This window comes from Peromyscus maniculatus, chromosome 3 (genome assembly GCF_049852395.1).
Source record: "Peromyscus maniculatus bairdii isolate BWxNUB_F1_BW_parent chromosome 3, HU_Pman_BW_mat_3.1, whole genome shotgun sequence".
Classification (NCBI taxonomy): Eukaryota; Metazoa; Chordata; class Mammalia; order Rodentia; family Cricetidae; genus Peromyscus; species Peromyscus maniculatus.
This window is the reverse complement of record NC_134854.1, coordinates 154357315-154375595: the sequence shown is the minus strand read 5'-3', so window position 1 is coordinate 154375595 and position 18281 is coordinate 154357315. Positions and strand designations below refer to the sequence as shown.

Sequence of the window (18281 nt, the reverse complement as noted above, 5' to 3'; positions counted from 1 at the left end):
ATCCCCAGTTCAATTCCTTTAAAATCTGCTCAGATCAAATTGACTTTCTTAGCATTTTTTGTCAGTTGGAGCTGGATTTGATAACACCATCAAAAAGATGGCCAGCACCATCTTAAGTCTGACATACACAAAAATGCCAGAAAATTAAAATGCTTTAGTATCTTTTCACAGATTTGAGTAAAACTCTTGATACCAAAGTTACAGAGATTACACACACCAAGTGACACACACAGGTCACCACTGTGACCAGTTCCAACCTTTTTTTTTTTTTCTTCAATCACACATCAACCTAAGAAAAGCAGAGCAGAGTGATAATCTGATATATAATGAGTGCAGAGTCCAATTATCTCCCAGCTCCTTAAAGACGGGAGAAAAACAGCATTTCCACAGAGAGGGAAGAGACCATCTCACTCAATGTGCCAGCAGGAACATGTCTGGGGGGGGGGGGGCAAACACACTGTGCGTGTGGATAAACAATTACAAATGTGCAGTGCTAAATACACAAAAGCGGAGACCAGGATGCGGCCAACACGGGCGGCAGCCAGGTGGACAAAGAGGGTTAGCTAAGAACGTTCTGTGGAGACGGAGTTCTTTCACGTGGTGTTGTGAGAGTGAGGGACAGCCTTGCTCAGGCAGAGGTGCCCCCTCCATCGCTGCATGTCACCCTCCTACTTAACCTCTGAACTCATCAGCAGAAAAATCCATAGAACACTACTGAGGACGGTCCGTTGGTTTTCAGAGCTGAGTGGCACATCTTAGTGGGTGAACATTTCATTAAAAAAGGAAATCTGGGTCCCCAGCTCAAATAACTCCACGAAAAGCTACTTTGAAATATTTAATATGCATTACATCTCACATGACCTTCCTAATCACCCAATGTGAAAGCTAGGTTTTATCAGTGACCCACTTTAGAATGAGGAAACTGTACAAACTAACACACCGCAGAGAAAGGGGTCCAGGTACGGGGCTACTAGACTTTAGGGCCATGGGTTCTTAACCTCAGTCTATGAAGGTGCAAGAATACAAAGAAACCAGATATCTAATAACACAGACCTAAAATAAAGACCTCCAAAAAAAAAATAACACTATGGTGTACTGTGACATAATACAATGCATTTCTCTACAATTATCCGTTTCAATAAAAATTTTATTTGGTACAACTCCATCCTATCTTCCCCAGTGTGCGCTCACATTGCAGAGGCTGTATAAGCTCTCTAGTTAGAGGGAGAATTGGCCACAGAGGACTGGTTGCTTTCTCTGCAAAGAGAGACTCCTGCTGTCCATCAGGCCTCCCTAGTCCTCGTCCCTGAAATCATCGCTCCCTCTGCTAACCGTAGAGAACATACGAGAACAGATGGTCAGGGATGCATGTGGGTGAGGCAGCCATCCCTCGGCCCCCAAGTGTTTTCGTCACTAGAAAGCAAATAGACAGAAGCAGCTGGGGACAGAGAGAAGGAAGGAAGGGTGCTGGGTCTAAAAGACTCCAGAAATGGGCAGCAGAACCTCCCCAGCATGCACTGTTGCTACCCTAGCCTTGGGGTCATTTCGGTCTAGTCTCTGAGGAGAAAAACGCTTTTCTATGAACATCGAGTATTCTTGAATCCTACAGCGTCCAAACAGATGGGCTGAAAAGGACCAGAAGTCACTGGTATCTTCCCCTGCTCTGGCATGGACCAGACCTGCCCTTGTAGTAGGGACGACACAGAGGGAAAGTGTGTGAGGATGATCCTGAGCAGCACAGACCTAAAAGATCAAGTTATATAAAATAGACACTGGGAATGGGTAAAAATGACTTTGGTCTGTCTATCCCCAAACTGAAGAGATACAGACTCAAGCATGCCATCGGAATCACATTAGCTTAACTGCATGTGGTATATCCTACTCAAAGCTAATCGTCTGCTGTAGCCTAGGTGTGCCATGTTCCCCTGCCTCTTATGTCTGTGAAATGATCCACCGCACCTGCCTCCCTTATCTGTCTGTGAGCTCACACTCCTCCAAATATCAGCTCTCATACTAACACCCTATTCTCCCCAGCAAGTCTTCCCTCCCAGTGACCCAGAGGTAGAGCGTACACCATGACAGATTCTCCACTGGAACCGACCCTCTTCTGACCGGATCAAAGCGTGTTTGCTGGGTCTAGAAAGCTAGCTCAGTGGTTAGGCATACACATTGTTCTTCCAGAGAACCAAAGTTTGGTTCTCAACACCCACGTCAGGGGAACCACCTGTAACTCCAGTTCTAGGGGCTCCAGTACCTTCTTCTGGACTCTGTAGGCACCTGCACTACCCATATGCACACTACCTGCACAGAGACATACATATATGCATAATTAAAAATAACATGCATCTTTTTAAAGAAAGGAGTGTTTGTTGAGTGTGGGTCTCAAGCAGCCCAGGCTGGTTTTGAATTCCTGATCTCCCTAACTTGGCCAGCCAAGTTCTGGGATCACAGACATGTACCATCATGCACAGCTTAGGTCATATAAGGGCAGGAAGCCAGTCTTATTAAGATGGTGGCTGCCTACTTCATAGATACTATGTAAAATAATGCAAAGAACTGACCTATTTCACAGGAGGAACCAAAAGAATCTGTCATACAAGGAATATAGCTTTAGGTTCAAGGACTTTAACATCAGGTGACATCGAGCGTTGACAGCACCGAAATCCTGTTTAAAATAAGCACTTGCTGCATACCCACCGCTGTTTTCTGAATGCCGAAGAGGTCAGGAATTGGAGAGAAGAAACAGGACTACATGAGACAGAGTCTCGTCCACAACGTTCACATGCATCTTCACACCAAACTGCAGTAGGCACTACCGATCTGTCTTTGCTGTGCTTCCCACAAATGCCACCTGCAGTACAGCATCATGGCTGCTTTCCAACAAAAAGGTCTCCTACATGGACACATCAACACACGTGTATATATGAATATATGTATAGCAAACCTGTTTACAGCAGTGAGAACCTACTACCGAGCTGAACGCCCATTAACAAGAAACTGAATGAATAAACTGAGCAACTGAGCATGCTCACAGACAGAGTGGTGCAAACAGATAAGAAAGGGAGCTCTAGTGATGGGAAGCAACAAAGATGAACTTAACAGTTTAAAAAAAACATGTGAAGTTTAGAAGATTATATATGGCCTGGTGCAATTTTTATAAAATGTGAGGACAACTAAAATTAAATATATATTATACATGCCTTTTTATGTATATGTTCTATATTTTTAAATTGCCCATTTTGGGACCATAGATAATGGGAAAAAAGTATGAGTGGGAGGGGAGAAGAGGGAAAGCGGGAAGAGAGGAGAGGAATTGTGTGGGAGTCACCCGTTCACCTTCGGATGACGAGGGAAGGTGTGGGAAGAGCACCCTGTGGTCAGATCTACGTTATTATCAAAAGCCTACTTGCTTTGGGGGCCGGGGGGACCTATGTGCCACCAAAACAGTGTTCGTGCCTCCCAATTTGATGTTACTAGAAGGCACAGCCTCTAGAGAGTGAGTCATGAGGGAGGAATCTTCATGGAAGGCATTCGTACTCTTCTAAAACAAGACACGAGGGAGCCCTCCCCAACTCGCAGTGTGAGGACACAGGACTAAGGGAGCAGTCTGTGGCTCAGAGGAGGGCCCTGACCGGCAACAGGTCATGCCAGACTTCCAACCTTCTGAAGGTAGAGAAATGAATTCTGCTATCTATATGACACCTCACTTATGATGGCTAGGGCAGCTGGAACTGACTGAAAAGTTGTTTAATGCATATTTTACACAAGTAAAACTATGAAGTAACAATTACCACTAATCCAATACTTTGTGAAAAAGCCCAATATTAAAAATAAATTTAAAGAATATTGTAACATGGTGTCTCTCTATATAAATATGTCCTACCATATATATATATATAATTTACTCACTAGCCTGTGCCAAGATGATCAGTTGAAAGGGGACTAAATCCATGAACTCTTTAGCCCCCTCGGTCCACAGAGCTGTCTCTTCCTTGCAGAGGACCCTGAGTTTAGGATGGCACCAAACACACCTCAGCCGCCTCTGCATCTCAGAGCACTCAGGGCCCAGCCTTAATCGCATTCCTGAATATGCTGATACCTCCCAAATGGCATCATAAATCCAGCCTGTGACATAGTATATTTGAGGCTCCTGATCAGAACATCACCCTGCGCCTGTGCCTGTGTGGAAATCAATCAGTTCTACCTTCTCAGGGAGGTACATTCAACAGCAGAGCTTACATAGTGGGCCCTGGAGAGAAGGTGTGAGCAGATGTCAGAAAAAAATCAAGGAGATGAAAAGAGAGATTCCATTGTCCCGGGGGAGGGCAAATGATAAGGAGAAAACACACCATGTGGTGGGAACAGGAGGAAGATAGTGCTAGAGGGATCCAGTGCCTTCCAGAGGCTGCTGTTCCTCCAAACACTGTCGTCAAATCAAGCCCCTCACACAAAAGTTCAGCGGATGACACTTCATTTTCCTTAGAAAAAGGTGAAATGTTAGAACCAGGAAAGCAAACTGTAGCCTTGCCTGTAATTTTGCTTGTCAGTATACAGTGAACATTTCTCTTAGGATGGCAACAAATAATCATGTTTTTCTCCCGATGAGACCCAAGATAAACTAGCCAGGGCTTAAAATAAGTCCAGATACAATAGTGTATAGCTGCAATCTATCGCTCTGGAAGAGGCCAGAAGACAAGAGCTGCAAGCCAGGCTGGCATACTTAATGAGACCTTATGTCAAGAAACTACTGGTTCGTTATTATAAACAAAATTTAAAAGCAGTAAATGGGACCAGCAAAACGGTAAAAGCACTTGCCATGAAAACCTGATGACATCAGTTGGATCCACCTAAGAGAGGCAGAAGTGTGGCGGTACTCACCTGAAATCCCAACACACAACACTAACAAGAGAGAGCCTGCCTCAAAGACAACAGGGAAGGAGAAAAACAACTCAAGATAGATGTCCTCTGATGTACACTGTACACACACACACACACACACACACACACACACACACACCGGACACAGAACAATAACAAATAAAGTAATTCTTAAAGCAATAAAAGCCACCTGGTTCCCTTAACTATTCAAGACATGCCTCAGGAGGAGTTTGCATTCAAGGGCTGCCCACCTCAGCCTGGATCTCTAGCTCCAAGCAGCCCCTTCCTCTACTGATTCTGGCTTCTATAGAGATTCTCCCTCACAACATAAAGCTTTTAGAGAAGCAAGGCACTGTCCCTGTTTGCCTCGAGGACACAAAGGCTTCCCTCCACTTGCACACTTGGCGCTCCTCACAATCCCAGTGACCCTTGTACTGTCTCTGCCTGGCTGAGTCCTGGGCCTGAGTCCTAGCAGATAATCTTGATGAGATCTTGCCAAAACATTTCTTCATCACATATTTTCTTTGTCTCAAAAGAGAAATCGATGTAGCAACCAATCTTTGTTCCTTGTCTTTCTCATACCTGCAGGAGTACTGATTTGAGGCTTGTAGTGAAACTGTGAAGTAATCACATGAAGTAGAAAATGGCGGCTACATACCTAACCTTTCTCTAAACACAGTCTTTATCAACATTAGTTGATAAAGGTCCTTCTAATTAGCCCCTGGAGACTACAGAGGGACCTGTTAGGACAACTGAGGCCACCACTATCCTACAAGGGTCTCCATGTGTCACCATCCTTCTAGATTCCTAAGGTTGCCCTGAAATGGGATTTTTGTTTTTAAACATCAAATCTGGAGACCCCTGACAGGGACACTATGCTGTTTCACCCTCTGCTGCTCATGGCAGCTTCTGCAACAGAACCCTGAGCTCCTGAAGGTTAGGTATCAGGAAGCCCCAGTTACCAGGGGGTCAACGAGCCCCTACTTCCTTGGTCACTGGAGATCTGGGAGCAACTGATCCTACAGGGTCAAGGGAGCAAGGGCTAACATAAAGTCAAAGGGCCAGCAAACGGGACGGACAGAGTGGAAATGACTAGAAAGCTCAAGCTCTAACCCTAACGGCTGCCACACATCACACTGTGACATCTGTTCCCTGGGGCAATCATGATATTTTCTTTCCAAGTTCATTCACTGGTTCTTCAACTACTTACTGGACCAAGTTTGGTGTCCTCAGCCACAGTGGGGCCCTTTAAATGTACCCCTGATGTAAACCTTCCCTTCTGATGTCTCTCCGGACACAACAGCCTCTTCAGGGTGTGGTTGCTCTCTCTGGGTAAAGCTCCCCTTCGTCAAGCCTTCCTAGGCTTCTTTGGCATTGATAAGATGAGAGAGCTCTGGAGTCAAGCACCCAGAACCTGACAGTGGCTCCAGCATCCCCTTGGTGCGCTCATTAGCCTTGTTGGGTTTCAGAGCTATAAAACGGGAGTCCTGGAAAAGCCTATTTTGCATGGCTGACATGTTACCACACAAAACAAATGAGCACGCACAGAATGTGTGATCACTACTTGGCAAACTCTTAAAAGCCATTGTTGCTATTACTACTATCCTGTGATGAACCCTCTACCTCTTTTAAATTCCTTCAGTTTTCCACACTGATCCCCGCACCGCTCTGTACTATTACTTATACATACTGTCTTATCTCAACCAGGCTACAAGTTCCTTAGAGGTGAGGACTACAGCTGGCCTGCTTTCCTCTGTCTACAATATTTCAAAGTGTCTAAATGCAGGAACACATATGATCACTCTCTCACACAAGAGCAATGATGCCCTCCTTTGCCCAAAAGTGTCTCGTTCAGATTCACTTAATTTAATGAGTTCTACTTAAGAATCTTGGCTACTGATTCTGATTACTCAGAGATGTGTGTGCCTTTTCCTTTCCTTTCTTTTATTTTTCAAGTCATGCGGGGTCTGCAGGCACACACCTGCAACCCTAGCATTTGAGAGGTAAAAAAGCAGAAGGATGGAGGCCAGACTAGGGTACACCTGCAACCCTAGCATTTGAGAGGTAAAAAAGCAGAAGGATGGAGGCCAGACTAGGGTACACCTGCAACCCTAGCATTTGAGAGGTAAAAAAGCAGAAGGATGGAGGCCAGACTAGGGTACGTGAGTTCTAGACTAGTCTTGGCTTCAGAACTAGACCATGACTCAGTAAGTCATTGGCAAGCAAACTTAAATTTTAAGAAGTATGGGGTGTCCAGGTGGCTGGTCATCAGGTAAAAGCATTTGCTGCCACACCTAACAAACTGAGTTCATTCCCCAAGACTCACATGCTGGAAAGAAGCACTCACAAATCGTCCTCTGACCTCTATATACACATCCCCCAACCCCCTTCCCTCCATACACTAAATCAATGCAATTTTTTCCATAAGTACCAGAGGCACCGAGAATCGAGGTAGACTAAGCTGCTGATACGAAATCTGTGGGTCCCACATAGCCTCTGACAAATCGAGGTGTGAAAACGATCTCTGACGGTCGCAAAGGTTCCGAAGTGACACAGGGTGAATTCCTGGCAGGCAGACAGAAGTAGTGATCTGGTCTGCCCTCCAAGCTTAGGTCACAGAGGAACCCAGACGACAAAGACAAAGTGAACCCTCTTGAAGGTTCCGTCCCACCTGCCGGGAAGAAAACCCCACTTGTGCCCAGCAAATGGACACAAGAACACTGAGGCTGCCCGGGCACAGTGACAAATGAGGAAGAACCAGAGCTGCACCAATGACACAACCCGGAGTCCTGACAGATAACAAACACAAGCGAATTATACTCCGGGTTAAATTCAGCGATGAATACTACATCTGAAGACTTTCTTGTAAATTGAAAACTATGACAATCAACAAAAGGTTCCACTATGGACTCCATGAAAAGTCTGCAAATGTTTAGTCTGACTGTGTCTGGCTGTGTTTGGAGAAGGGCTGCGAAGTCTCCGTGTGTATATAAGGGCTCTTTCTTTCACACTCGCCTTTCAGTGCTGAGGAGACAAAGGCTGGGATCATCCACTTTCGTTCAATAATATGAACATAATACCGCATTTCATCTTTATTTCAGAAAGGATTAAGACAAGAATCTACTGCGATTTGCTATTGCATTTAAATTAGATTTGATAAGGACCAGCTTTCCTGTGTACCCTTCCTTTCCTCCTTACCACAGATAAATTCACAAGGGTATGAAAATGCAGTGTTGGTTTTAGACATTCACTTCCTACTTCCTGGTTCTCACCCAGAGAAGAAGTATTAAAAGTCATGAGAAAGGGGGGAAATGTCACTTTTACCCAGAAAGAATCAGGAAGTGCCCCAAATCCCAAGAAGGAAGCTGCCTTGAGAAACTAGGCTTTCTTCTCACAGACAGATGAGGGCTGTGCCCTAAGGGGTTGGTACCTTACAAAGGGTCTCCTGGATTTTCAGTTGTTTATTATTATTATTCTGAAATATTGATATATCAATACAGAAGTCAATCATAAATTAGCACAAAGAATACGATGCGGGGGTGGCAGTCCTCTCTGCATGGATGTGGAGAACAGTTGGCTGAGACAAATGACAGTCCCAACTCTGTACAGGCAAGCTGCCACCTCCTCGGCTGACCTCTGCTCCTAGGTCACCTCCCTGGAACCTCTCAGACCACACTACGTAGAAGAGCAGCATCCATGTCCAGGGTCACACTTATATGACCCAGTGTGTTTCTCTGAGAGCCCTGATTAATCATTAATCAATTGTTTTAATTTCACTTATCTTTGTGTGTGTGTTGAAACTCACAGACTATATATTTACTGGCTGTATCCTCTGTGCTGTCTACTTTGAACTCTAGGTAGTAATTAGATAATATGAAGAAATTACTGTTAGCTTTGTTAGGTGTAATAATGGCATTTTGTTTGTTTTTAAAGGATGTTAAAGACATATTTAAGTGTTTATAGGTGAAATTACAAGGGATTTATATAGTACTATAAAATAACAGGTTGGTGGAGGGATGCAGAGTGTGGAAGGACACAGGGCAGGATTAGTCATGTTCTGGTAACTGTCAAAGCTGAGTGATGAGTGGATAAAATGTTCTATTAGTCCTACTGCTTTTGAATTTATGTGGAAATTTCTATTAAACATTTTAAACCCAAATGGTAAAATGAAAGTATTTGTCTCAAGATGGAAAAACTTCATAAGCAAAATATCAGAGGGACAAAAAAAAAAAAAAAAAAAAAGGATCTTAAAATTGACTAAAACTAAATGCTTGGGCCAGCAAGATGGCTGCGTGGTAAAAATCAACATGCCATACAATCCTGACTACCTGAATTTAATCCTTGGTACCCACATAGAAAAGGCTGGATGCGGTAGCGAGTGTGTGTAATCTCAGTCCTAGCATCCCTACTGTGAGAGAGAAGACAGAGGCGGAGGCAGCAGGAAGCTCTTGTGTGCAGCAGAGGAGCAGAAACAGTAAGAGACCCTGCCTCAAAAACAGCGAGAGGGGGCACGCATGCACGCACAGAGGAGGGTGGGGAGGGCAGGGAGGGGTGTGATATTACTAATACAATTGCTTTTGAAGTGGAAGGGGAAAGTTTTGTTCATGAAATTTGCTCTCTCCTCCAAAAGCAAACCACAGCACACAAGGGTAAAAATTCACTAATTAATTCATTCATTCTCTCCCTCCTCTCTCTCACACACACATAAAATACACACACACACACACACACACACACACACACACACACACACACACCCTAAACCTTTTATTAAGAAATAATAAATGAAACTAGATGCTCATTTGACCTATCAAATAGCAACAAGTCAAAAACCACCCCAGATGAGATAGACTGTTAGAACTAATCTATCTTGCTGCTAAAAGATCCACGCTGTCACCTGTAGTTACTTTCTAGCTGTTGAAAGAGCTCCAGGGACATATGATGTTTACACTGATGCTGTATAAGCAAGGTCATTTTGCATTAACAGAAGCATAGGTAAAATTAATTTGCCACATCATTCCTAAGCCTCCCTGCATACCGATACCCATAAACTGCTGCTGACTCAGCCGGCAATGTCTGTGACAGATGTCTGTCTTTTCCTCTATCCATGTGGCACTGAGCATCCAATGAATTCATTATCAATTCACTTCAGAAGAGACTGCTTCAAGCGAGGAAGTTTGAGGACACTATGAAGTTACGGTCTGAGACAGAATCTTAGAAGAGAAAAGGTGGCAGAAGAGAACGGATAACAACTCGTTAGGGAATTTTTCTTGGGGCAATCTGTTTCTGAGTTTACTGTTTCTGAGTTTATAGTCTAGTGACATTTCTAGGAAAACAAACTCTAAATCTGGGCCCACAGTCTGCTCTGAGTTTCCTGAGATACAAGAGGGACAGAAAGTAAGAGTAACATCTAAAAAGAAGTCGAGGTAGGCATGTTCCCTCCCTCTTTCCAGCCTTGGGCCACGAATTGACGGGAAAGTCATGGGTCCAGTGGGATCGACATCACGGCCTATAACTGGTCACAGTTTTTTTTTTTGGGTGGGGGGAGGGTCACAAAAAAGACTGGGTAAATCCACTTACTAAAAAGAATGAGTTCACACTTTTTATCTTAGTTGAACTATACTTTAGAAGAATACAATTAGCCAATGCGCTGAATGTGTAAACAAAAAAATATGCAGCAAAGACTTGCTCATTGTCCTGTGACCTGAGGTCCTTAGCCTGTGGGTAGAAGAGAGCACAGAGGTCAGAAAGCTCCATTCCTACCTCCAGGTTTTCTGTAGCATCCCACAGAGGTCAGGGGACTCTGTGATACACAACGACAGTCACAAAAACAAGAACCCCAGAAGAAAACAGCATGACATTTTAGAAAGTATAAATAGCTACCTTTAACTTTGTCAATGTTTGCTGAAAAGCTACAGAAGACAAATCTTTTTCGTATAAGTGAGAAAAAAGAAAGTAAGAAAGTAGGACCATGTACACCACTCAATATAAAAAGCTCAACAAAACTTACCCTAAAAAGCAAACACACCCACTAGGCTAGGGAGTGTTCCAGCTGCTATGGAAGCCGGATGGTGATAAACGGCCATAGCCAACCTCTACCTACATGGTAGGGACACCGGCCCTATCTTTAATAGGAAGGAATTCATTTTCACGGGATGCAGGAAGTATCTATCCTGCTAGGCTCTCTTTGCCAGCACCACCAGGAAGCTCTGACCAGACCTCAGCAGCTTTAAAGCACCTGGTTTCCTATATATCCTACCTCAGGGTCCAAAAGTAATGGTGGCTGTTGTTTGCTTTGTGTTTCTGCAGTGCTGGGGATCGAACCCAGAGCCTCAAGAACGCTTGCAGATGTTCTAATGTTCAGCTGCATCCCCAGGCCTCAAAGATGCTAAAGAACAGGAAGTAAGGAGTAGAAGGAACAGAGACTACCGGTGGGGACAAGCCCAAGATCTAAGTCCTTAAGGGAAACGAGTGCCCCCTCTGCGGCCGGTTCCATCCAGGTGTGAGAGTACAGATGTGATCAAAGTACAGGGGAAGCAGACCAATCAACGCCACTGGGGAAGTGCTCCAATCAGGTTCCAAGCAGATCTCTTTGCTGCAGGAAGGTGAGACGGGGATGGGCTATCATTTTAACAAGCACGCTGCTGTGGGCTCTTCCCTTACACACGTCCTCAATGGAGGGAATTAATCACTGGCTGCAGGAAAATCAACCCAGAGTACTCCCTGCCCTGACTGAACACGTAATATGGACCCTGGAGGATGAAGCTGGAGGCTGTACCAAGGGAGGGAAAGCTTCTTGGCCAACAATCAAAGAAGCAAAACCCCTCAACTTCCAGAAGAAGCTTAGAAAAGGAGGGCGGGTAGGGGGAGACAAAACACTTGTCAGGTATGGTGGTTCATGATTATAATCCCAGAATTTGGAAGGCTGAGGCAGACAGACTCCTATGAAATGGAGGCCAGTGGGCTACTGAATTCCATATGCACCTGTTGTGGCACACACACAAATACACAGACATGTGACTAAAGAAAAAGTAGGGAGATGGGTTGAAGGTGTAGATTAATTCATAGAGTACTCGCCTAGAATGCGTATGGCTCTGGGCTTGAGCCATAGTACTACATAAACTGGGCACGGAAGTGAACACCCCTAATCCTAGCACTGAGCCAGTGGAGGCAAGAGAATCAGAAGTTCAGTGTCAGCCTTAGCTACATACTGAGTTCAAGGCCAGCTTGGGCTACATGAGACCCTATCTCAAAACAAAACAAAAACAAAAAATCCAATAATAGTAAATAGTATGTAAGTTGGTTTTATTATTGGTAAGCTTGAATAAGTGGATTGATTACCTTTTAAAACATAAGTCCTTTAGTTCTATAATAACTATAGCAGTAGAGGATATTTTGAATCATCATTGAGATGACCCGAATGTTCCTTGGAAGAAGGGTATGAAAGATTGAAACTTCACCCACATCCTTTCGGAGGTCAAATGCCCTTACAGCTAGCTCGGCTCATCTCTCAACTTTACCAATAAACTAGAAGACACTGGGAAATACCGTAACCTAGGGCACAGCTAGCCTTGATTCCCAGCCACGCTAGGAGCAGTGCACTATAATGCCAGAGAAATGCAAAGATATGTATATGCTCAGAAGGCTGTCACAGTGAGGAGGTGTGTATTAACACTAACAATGTCAGGATGAGGGAGGCTAGCAGAAGTGTGATCACCGGAACCCAGAACAAGTGCCTTAGTTTGCTTTCTATTGCAGTGATAAAGCACTGACCAACTTGAGGAGCAAAGGGTTTATTTGGCTCACAGTTTACAGTCCAATCATTTGAGTCCATCATTCAGGGAAGTCAGGGCAGGAACTCAAAGCAGAACTTGACTCAAGTGGGCAAGAACCTAAAGGCAGAAACTAAAACAGAGGCCATGGAGAAGCACTACTTACTGGCTTTTTTATACACCCCAGGACCATGTGCCTAGGAATGGCACCACTCACAGTGAGCTGGACTGTTCTACATCAATCATCAACCAAGAAAATGTCCCACAGACCGGCCTACAGGCCAATCAATGGGGACATTTTCTCAGTTGGGGTTCTCTCTTCTCAAATGGCACTGGCTTGTGTCAAGTTGACAAAAAAACACAAACAAACTAATAAACAAACAAAAAACCACCCAATACAACAGTCAGGTCCGGGTGTAAGACCAATCTGTTGCTCTTGCTCTGATGGGTGGCCTGGGAAAGACACAAAGCATCAAACGTCACAGACTCTTTCTAAATGTGCCATTTCCCTATGGGAAGTAAAAAGAGAGTGACAAGAATAAATACAGTCAGGTCCCTCGGTGGCCCCATTTTAAAAAGCGCTTATTTATAGACTGGAGAAGCATCGAGGTCATTTGACATGCTATATGTGAACTTGGTAGCAAGTCTGTCAAGAAAGATAGAAAGATGACTGTCTCCTAGTGTGGGGATCTAGGTAGGAAAAGAGAATCCATGGGAAGAAGAAAGCAAGCTTTGCCTAAGAAATCACATTCCTCCTCATTTCTCCCTTCTTTTACTCGTTCATAAGGTACAAAGAACCTACTCTAATGAGAACACTAGGCAGCTGCACAGAACAGCTGCATCTTTACCCACAACTATCCACCTTACCTTTATTTCAACAGAGTCAAAGACTTAGGTAAGGAACCATTGATCTTTAAGCTCAATCTCTTCCTAAAAGACCCTTTCCTTCCTACACACTCAGATTGTGTTAAAGATCTTACACATACGTGCACACATACACACATACACACACACACACACACACACACACACACACACACACACACACACACAAATGCCAGACCATTATTTTTCACTCAGATGACAATATCTATCTATGATGGTTAATTTTGCATATACTCTTATCTCCATCATGAGATTCCTATTATTTTAGAATGCATCTCTGAGGCTGTTTCCAGGTAATCTTAGCATCTGAAGCTGTGGACTCAGGAGGGATGCCCTTCCTAGTGAGGATGGGCATCAACCAGTCCCTTGAGGCTTAGAAAACATGAAGCAGAAAAAGGAAGAATTCATCAGTTATGCCCCTTTCCCTCCTGTTCCCCAGTTTGAGCTGGGATACCTCATCTTACCTGCTACAGCCCCCAGGAACTCTAGTAACCAGGCCTTCAGACCATGACGGAATTATGCAACTGGTTTTCCTGGGGTTTCTGCCTGTAGACAGCAGAAGATCACAGGACATACTCCCTGCTATCATCCTCCAGAGTCATGTGAGTCAATACACCATAATTAATTTATTAATACATCCATAAAATCTACTGGTTCTTTCTCTGGAGAACCCCAAAGCAATGATGTATACCATTCTTTTTACATGAACAACAAGATATTGTCATAACAGAAAAAAGCGATCCCAAGATAATGAGAAACAATTCTCTCGACAAGGGTACAGAAAACCAGGAATAAGGTACCACCATATGAACTACAGAAACAGACATAAAATAACTCCCAGGAGTTCTGGTCGCTATTAAAACCAGGCCCTTACTGTATTGAGCTCCAGATTAAACACATGTACATCTTCCCTGCCCTCAACAGATTTTATTACCTGGGGTAGTTGATCAGTAGCCATCACCAAAAGTCATCACAATGATATTAAGACTAGAACTGAGTATGCCAGGCTCTCCTTTGACCTCAAGGACATCAAAACACCCTTCCTATTATGTTTGTTTTCTTGAGTAAGAGTCCTTGTAGTAACAACGTCACAAGTATAGTGCTTGGCCATTCAAAATCCTTGTTGGTTAACTGAACAGCGAGTACACAATGCACATCGGCATAGGTAACAGAGGCCTGTAGAAAGCAGAGAAACACCACAGCAGAAACCACAGGAGGGGCATCTACCTCACCAGAGGAGGTCAGGTAGGGCTGAAGCAACTGCCTTGAAGTAGACAGAGGTACCTGTCAGGGAGAATTTGGTGGAAGTTCTTAGCCTAATCTCATTAGTGCTACCATCCTCATTGTGCAGTTAAGAAAGAGGAAGTTCCAAGAAAGGAGAAGTCTTCTCGAGAAGTTAAATGATTTATCTGAGAGCGAATGGCACTAGCTCAACCATGTCACACGGCCAGCCTCTTAAATCAGAGGCCCCATCACTTCCCCTTGTGAGATGGTTAATCCTGACCGTGCTCAGAAGCACCTAGGAGGTCTCAGTACACCTCCAGGTGCATCTGTGACTGTGTGATGGTTAATCCTGACCATGCTCAGAAGCACCTAGGAGGTCTCAGTACACCTCCAGGTGCATCTGTGACTGTGTGATCTAGGAAGGATCAACTTGAAGAGAAAACCCACCCTGGATACAGGCAGCAACATCCCACAAGCTGCAGGTCCTGATGGAATGAAAAGGGAAAATGGAGGCAGCTAGCCCAGCTTTCTCTCTCTCTGCTTCCTGGCTACAGCAATCCATGCTGCTCTGCCCTGTCACACAATTCCTACCATGACAGACTGACACCTCTGAAACCCCCAGCCCAAGCAAATGCTTCTTCCCTCGAGCTCTTGATGTCAAGTATTTGTCACAGTGACGAGAAGCTCTCTAACACACGCTGGTAATTTCAATACCTAGCATATCACAGGGATTCCTTGAGTGTCTGGCCAATTCATCTGCATCACTAGGCTGCTTTACACAGCCCATGTTCTTTTAGCTACACTCTAGTCCACAAAGCAAGAACGATTAGGAATAACAGCCATATATCTGCTTAAGAAACAGGTCAGGTCTCTGTGTAGGGCTGTCACAATAGGCCAAAGGCAGCATGGATGTATAAATGCCCATATGTACATTTGGAGTGATGTATGTATCCAAAGATGTGTATGTTCAACTACTCAGAGCCAGGAAGTAACTGAAGAGTTTTAGTTCTGGTTCTATTCAGATTTACAATTACAGGCAGAGAGAGGGAGCAAGGAGGAGGGAAGACAAAAGAGGAGGAGAGAAGAGAGAAAAGGTTCAGCCCGGAGCCAGACCCATCTATCTTCCTCCCCTTTTCAGAGGCAGCAGCCAGAATTGATCTGTGATCTGTTTCCGTCTTACAAAACCATGCCGAGAGCCACAGTGTGCTTGCAGCGGGGAGCAAACGGTAAGACAGACCCTCCTCCAGCTGACCTGCTCAGGACGTAACACTAAGCAGAAACTCGGTTTAAGAACCACATCACTACCTCTCATGTGCAACTCAAGATTCTGGATTCACAAGCGACAATGTAAAGCTACACGTTGCTTTCTCTGCAGACGCACACTTCTAACAGCGTCACTGCAGTGTCACACAGCTGCACTGTGCTGCAGACAGGCTTTACCCTCACGAACAGCTGGGCCTGTGGGCCGGGAAGAGGGCCTGAGGCAGCCTCAGCCTCAGAGCCACACACAGCTAGAATTTTTGTCCATATCCTCTTTTACTTTACTTGAGTGGGTGGGGTGGTATACATATGTGTGTGTGCACACACACGCAGGAGTGGGGCTGTGTGCCACTGCATACATCTGGAGGTCAGAGGACAACTCTGTGGAGTTGGCTTTTTCCTTCCTCCTTTACATGGGCTCTGGGAACTGAACTCAGGTCATGAGGATCGCTGCACCTTTACCCAATCAGCCATCATACCAGTCCCCATAATTTGTCTTAGACAGACCCCTTCTTTCAACAAATATTTATGAAACATCCGTTTTATGTCCAATTTTGTGGTTATAAGCCCCAAAGCAAAAGGGATCTTGTCCTGGTGGGCTTACATGAAGGAGTGTATGTAAGGTACCAACAAGAGAATGTGCTAGAAGTTTCAAACTGGGTGCATGTAAGAAGGGCATCTTAGCCAGGCGCAGTGATGCATGTTCGTAATTCCATTAGGAACTCGGGAAGCTAAGTCAGAAGGATGGCGAGTTCATGTCTAGCCTGGACTATGCAGGGACACCCTACCTATGAACCCAGCTTCTCCAAAAGCTCAAGACATGCCTGGGCTATAGCATTAGTCTGAAACCATATTAGGCAACATAGCAAGATAATGTCTCAAAATAAAAAGTGATAAGGGACAGCGGAAGGGGACTAGAGATATCGCTCAGTGGTAGAGTGTTTGCTCAGCATATGCAAAGCCCTGGGTTCAATTCTCGGTACCATAAAAAAGGGGGAGGGAAGGACGGGCGCCTCTCACGCAGGAACTCTAGAGTAGACCCTCAGGAGATCAAACCTAGAGACGGACAGTCACTTGAGAGAAGGAAGGACAGAACTGCTTCACAGAGCAGCATGGGCACATCCCAGGAGAGCATGGTCGTCTTGGAATGTTATGGAGCCGGCATGGGCAAAGGCAGTCAAGGGAAAGAGATGAGAAACAGGGCCAGAGAGGTGAGGAGAAGTGTATGAGGCTGGCAGCCTTGTCCAGGCATTTACTGAGGGCACAAGGGAGTGAGGACAGCCAGCAAGCAGTCTGGGATGCAGGGATGCCCTGGGTTAGGGAGGGGGTGTTTCTCTGTTGAGACTAGACTGAGAAAAAGACCTAAGGTTCATGTGCCATCTCATTACGATCCAAGAACTGTATGCTGCCACCTCCAAAGGCGTCACCCAGGCTGAGACCATTCCAAACTAACAAGGAAAGTGACATGAACAGCGGCTACAGACTGCTGAGAGAATGTGAGGCGAGGGATGGGAACCTGCAACTTGCCTTCAGTGCTGTGTGCTTATCTGTAGTGTTTCATTTAATTATTTCCAGGTGCCTACAGGTCCTCTGTAACTACTCTATGGGGAAAAAAATCCATGCCTTATTTTAAATTAACACTTCTGTTAGCCATATACTACATAGACACTACCTAGTAGCTAACTAGAGATACATCATGGAGTTTAAAAGGACTGGCATGTGTAGATAGCCCACATTCAGTGGCACACAACTCTTCACATGTGTATTACCACAGCTGAAGGACTGTCAGGATCCCCTTTTCTTTCCTTTACTCCTATACTTTATAACGGACGACAAAGGGTGTCTCCACAAGTCTTCAAATACTTTCTGGGCAATTCTGAAATCAGTGTATAAACACTTGGGAGATGCAGATGTTCAAGGGCCATATGAATACCTTATTTAGAAAAAAAAAAAAATCCCGGGACTGGGGAAATAGTCCCATGGGTAAAATGACCACTGCATGAGCAAGAGGACCTGAGTTCAGATCCCCAGTACCCAAAGAAAAGCTGGGCGTGGTAGTGCACATCTGTAAGCCAATGCTGGGACGGGGAGCCAGGCAGATAGTATGGACTCACCAGCCAGACAGTCTAGCTCCAGGTCAGTGAGAGACCTTGTTTAAAAAAAAAAAAGCTGGGCGGTGGTGGTGCACGCCTTTAATCCCAGCACTCCGGAGGCAGAGACAGGCAGATCTCTGTGAGTTCAAGGCCAGCCTGGACTAACAAG

At 44.8% G+C, this 18281-nt stretch overlaps 1 protein-coding gene across 1 annotated transcript in view; it reads right to left on the bottom strand.

The window, feature by feature from the left end:
* The window catches only part of Etv6 (ETS variant transcription factor 6), a 237585-nt gene that overhangs the window by 192343 nt on the left and 26961 nt on the right, over positions 1–18281 (bottom strand).